Here is a 5,836-nt window from a genome sequence, read left to right as displayed (position 1 = left end):
CCACACTATCAGAGACTCATTCACCTGCACATCTACCAATGTGATATATGCCATCATGTGCCAGCAATGCCCCTCTGCCATGTACATTGGCCAAACTGGACAGTCTCTACGTAAAAGAATAAATGGACACAAATCAGGTGTCAAGAATTATAACATTCAAAAACCAGTCGGAGAACACTCCGGTCTCTCTATTACAGACCTAAAAGTGGCAATATTACAACAAAAAAAACTTCAAAAACAGACTCCAGCGAGAGACTGCTGAATTGGAATTAATTTGCAAACTGGACACCATTAAATTAGGCTTCAATAAAGACTGGGAGTGGATGTGTCATTACACAAAGTAAAACTATTTCCCCATGTTTATTTTTTCCCCCTACTGTTCATCAGACGTTCTTGTCAACTGCTGGAAATGGCCTACCTTGATTATCACTACAAAAGGCTTTCCCGCCCCACCCCCGCCCCATGGTGGTAATAGCTCACCTTACCTGATCACTCTGGTTACAGTGTGTATGGTAACACCCATTGTTTCCTGTTCTCTGTGTATATAAAAGCTCCCCACTGTATTTTTCACTGTATGCATCCGATGAAGTGAGCTGTAGCTCAATAAATTGGTTAGTCTCTAAGGTGCCACAAGTCCTCCTGTTCTTTTTGCGGATACAGACTAACATGGCTGTTACTCTGAAACCAGTAAAAACCTGGATTCAGTTTTCTTGAATGCAAAGCTATTTATTTGAAAGAATCACAAACAGGCAGCAAAATGGCTATACAATGCCTCTTCCTAATAAGTCCCCAAGCATTAACCCCGAGTAACTATGTTGGCCCTACACAGTATCCTCATTAGCAAACAAACCAAGCATAGCTACCAGTCCTAGATGAAGGCCTTTCTTTCTTCTCTTCCTCTCAAGCACTTGGTCTGTTAAATATCCCTTGGAGCAGGGTGCTGGCTACCCTGAAACCCTCTGGCTCAAAAGTCCCCACAAGTCCCTTGTAGCAGGGTGTTGGCTACCCTGTGTCCTTCATCCTACAGCATCACGGGCCTCTTCAAATGTTAATTGGGGTGAGAACTGAGCAGATGATATTCCCCGGTATTTATACCCCTTTTTCGGAGGAGTCACATGTCCCCAAAATATGCTACGTTGGCATGACATAACCTGTGTTTTCTAATGAATGTTTTCAGAAGGGACACTATGGACAGACTGAAGGCCAGCTGACATTTACTCTCTCATCAATCATTTACTCAGTAATCAATCGCTCTTTGAGGCAGCTTTGTGGTTGTGCAGGTCTTACACAGTCAGTTGACCAACGTCAGTCCGTTTTAAGTTTACCATCTATATGTGGTTTTTAGGGCTGTCAATTAATCATAGTTAACTTACGTGATTAATTCAAAAAAATTAATCGCAATTTAAAAAATTAGTCGTGATTAATCGCAGTTTTAATAGCACTATTAAACAATAGAATACCAATTGAAATTTATTAAATACTGTATTTTTGGATGTTTTTCTACATTTTCAAATATATTGATTTAAATTGTAACACAGAATACAAAGTGTACAGTGCTCACTTCATATTAGTTTTTTATTACAAATATTTGCACTGTAAAAATAACAAACAAAAGAAATAGTATTTTCAGTTCACCCTATACAAGTACTGTAGTGCAATCTCTTTATTGTGAAAGTGCAACTTACAAATATAGATTTTTTTGGTTACATAACTGCACTCAAAAACAACAATGTAAAACAGAATCTACAAGTCCACTCAGTCCTACTTCTTGTTCAGCCAATCGCTAAGACAAACAAGTTTATTTACATTTACGGGAGCTGATGCTGCCTGCTTCTTATTTACAATGTCACCAGAAAGTGAGAACAGGTGTTCACATGGCACTTTTGTAGCCGGCGTTGCAAGGTACTTAAATGCCAGATATGCTAAACATTCATATGCCCCTTCATGTTTCAGCCACCATTCCAGAGGACATGCTTCCATGCTGATGACGCTCGTTAAAAAAAAAAATTTGTTAATTCAATTTGGGACTGAACTCCTTGGGAGAGAATTGTGTCTCCTGCTCTGTTTTACCCACATTCTGGAATATATATTTCATGTTATAGCAGTCTCAGGTGATTACCCAGCACATATGGTTCATTTTAAGAACACTGTCACTGCAGATTTGACAAAGAAGGTATCAATGTGAGATTTCTAAAGATAGCTAAAGCACTCGACCCAAGGTTTAAGAATCTGAAGTGTTTTCCAAAATCTAGGCAGGACAAGGTGTGGAGCATGCTTTCAGAAGTCTTAAAGGAGCAACACTGCAATGCGGAAACCACAGAACCCAAACTACCAAAAAAGAAAATCAACCTTATGCTGGTGGCATCTGACTCAGATGATGGAAACGAACATGCATCAATCGTTTGGATCGTTATTGAGCAGAACCTGTCATCAGCATGGACACATTCCTCTGGAATGGTGGTTGAAGCATGAAGGGACATATGAATCTTCAACGTATCTGTCATGAAAATATCTTGCGATGCCCAGCTACAACAGTGCCATGTGAACGCCTGTACTCACTTTCAGGTGATATTGTAAACAAGAAGCGGGCAGCATTATCTCCTGCAAATGTACACAAACTTGTTTGTCTGAGCAATTGGCTGAACAAGAAGTAGGATTGAGTGGACCTATAGGCTCTAAAGTTTTACACTGTTTTATTTTTGAATGCTGAGCCCTCTGGCATACGAGTCTGGGTCCCCTCTCAGACTGTGAGGCTGTGAAAAGCTGCAGACTGCTCCCAGTCCTGCACTCACACAGACATTTACACAGGCAGGGCGCACCCAGCTGCAGTTACATGAATGCTTCTCCTCAACCACTCATGACCTAACAATAGAAAGACTTCAGCCAATTCCCTGAAGCTCCCTAGACTTGCACTGTACCGTCCTGCCCTGGTCAAAAGCCTGACCAGTATAAGATTAATGCCTAGTCCTCAATGTGAAGAGGATATGCACCAGTTTTTGTTCACTTCAAGCAACACACTGTTTTAGGTAAAAAATGTCAAACAAATTTATTAACTACAGTAAGATAGATTTTAAGTGACTATAAGTAATAGTGTACAGATCAAGTTAGTTGCCTAAGAAATAAACAAAATCACAATGAAAGTTCTATACCGGGGTGGCCAACCTGTGGCTCCAGAGCCACACGCGGCTCTTCAGAAGTTAAGATGCAGCTCCTTGTCTAGGCACCGACTCCAGGGCTGGAGCTACAGGCGCCAACTTTCCAGTGTGCCGGGGGGGTGCTCACTGCTCAACTCCTGGCTCTGCCCCAGGCCCTGCCCCCACTCCACCCCTTTCCACCCCCTCCCCTGAGCCTACCATGCCCTCGCACCTTCGTCCTCCCCCTCAGAGCCTTCTGCATGCCACGAAACAGCTGATTGGGAGGGAGGGGGAGGCGCTGATCAGCGGGGCTGCCGGTGGGCAGGAGGCGCTAGAAGCAGGATGGGGGAGCTGATGGGGGGCTGCTGACATATTACTGTGGCTCTGTGGCAATGTACATTGGTAAATTCTGGTTCCTTCTCAGGCTCAGGTTGGCCACCCCGTTCTATACATTAGACATGATTTGTATTAAGCAGTGTCTCACTCTGATGGTACAAACAGTCCACCAATCTTCCATACGCATGTAGGGCTTTCTTCTTTCCTGCCTGGGACCCTCTTCCCCTGTTCAGTCATTGTTCCTAAGGTGTTTCCAGGTGCTGAGTTGCGAGGGGGCGAGAGTGAGGCCCAGTGAAGATGTCACTTCCCCCTTTTATAGCTTCATGTGGAGGGAACTTCATTGTTCCAAGCAAAGTTCCCAGCACAATTTATGGAAAAATACAGAAACTAGATGGCCTCTAGAGTCACATTATCTGGTCACCTGCCTTTGCATGCTTCGATGAGTCATAGCAGCCATTAGCCATATATGGGCTGAAGCGTCCACAGGAAAGCTCCTCAGATGAGGATAAGCTTTTTCCATGGCCCACTGTTTTTGTTGATGGGCCCTTACCATAAATAGAACATTCACAATGTGCTGGCTAGACTGGATGTAAACTAACTTGTGGGAGTTACCTAGGAGCAAGTACATTTGAGATACCGATGCATAGTCAATATTCATAACTCCAGATACCAAAATGATACATGCATACAAATAGGATAATCATACTAAGCAAACCCTAACTTTTCCATTGACACCTCACATGACATATTTTGTAAAAGGTACATCATCATAGTCATATCACTGTGGTGAATATGGGGCACAGAGTATCACATCGAGTCAACGTCCAAGTGCAATGTCAGCACTCTCAGGAAATTTCCGCATGGCATGTCTGACGATGAGAATCCTGCTCCCAGAATCCTCTAGCAAATTCAAAACTTATCAAGCTTACCACACTCATGTCAACCACAATAATTCATAATAATTCAGCACCATCCCAACAAAGGAGGTGAATTGAGAAGGGATGCCTCAGTGTTACAAAGTGAGCTGCACACTGGATATTTGGAAAAATGCACTCCCAAGCCTTACAGGACTTTTCCTATGTATGTATACACATGCAATTGAGCACCAGAAAGACACACAGAGAGGTAATTATTGATTGCAAATTGTTCCGATTAGAGAGGAAATTATTCCACAATCTCCATCTAAAGTGCTCAGATACTACAGCAAGGTGCATGGTGCAAACATCTCCATAGACAAAACGATGTGTATAATCACCTCTCCGAGTGAACTATGTATGTGCCTGATGCAAATAGTGTGGGGCTAACTTGGCCACTGCTATCAGAAGTCCTTATACCTTAGCTGTTACCTCAGGCATCATTAGATGATAAGTACTTAGGGGCGGGGATCTTGTCTGTTTGGTCAAGTGCTCTGAACAACAATATACTTGTAACTAGGGAAATCCATGTCTTGAACAGGTAAATCATAAACTCTGCATAAGGAAATGAGTTGTGCTACACACTCTATTTATTTAGCTTATGTTCAGCTGTCATACAGGAATAACTGAGACTGGGACATCCTTCATACTTACAAAGGCAGCCCTGGATCACCCAAGATTTCACCGGAGAGACTCTCATATAGCCTATTCACAAGAGTTCATATAGTTGACTGTAGAAACCATTTTACATATAGTTGATCTTTTAGACTAAGATTATCCATTTAACATGTTATATGGCCTGTCTATGACTCTGTGCTTCCCTGATTGGTCTTCACAGATTGAATAATAGAAATTAGAGACAGAAACTAAGTTTCTGAGAAAAACACTGACTCTTTTCTATAGGACCAGGAATCTTTTCTCACCGTGGATAATGCCACCTTGTTGTGAGCACATCCATAGCACCTACCTTCCCTTAACTGAAACAGCTTCTCCTCTTTGGACACAGAATGTCTTCATCCTCCACATGTGGAGAGTCTTATTATTTGGCTACCCTCTGTTATTTTCAGAGATGTGACTTATTCCGCATTTAAAAGTTAGTTGCCCACATTCACAAGGGCCAAACTGCCTGCCTAGCCTGTGGGCCCTATTACCCCCAACTGCCCGTGCAGTTCCACTATTTGTGTATGCAAATGGCCAGTTAGCTGCATTACCGACTGTGCAAGGACCCCATCTGCAGGCATTGAATGTCTGTGCATGCAAATAAGGCATGGAATTGCCAGGGGAAAAATTCACATCCTGAATTGTGAAGATTAGTCCCTGGAAGTATTGTTGAAGCATCGTCTGGCATTTTTTGTTCACCTAAATGGAGATCCAAGCCTCCGAAGACCCTCTAAGGATGCTTGAACAGTATACAGGTGACAACTCCTCCTCACTCTTTCAATTTATGATCTA

This window comes from Lepidochelys kempii, chromosome 4, assembly GCF_965140265.1.
Source record: "Lepidochelys kempii isolate rLepKem1 chromosome 4, rLepKem1.hap2, whole genome shotgun sequence".
NCBI lineage: Eukaryota > Metazoa > Chordata > Testudines > Cheloniidae > Lepidochelys > Lepidochelys kempii.
The sequence above is the reverse complement of the archived record's forward strand: the minus strand, read 5'-3'. Positions refer to the sequence as shown.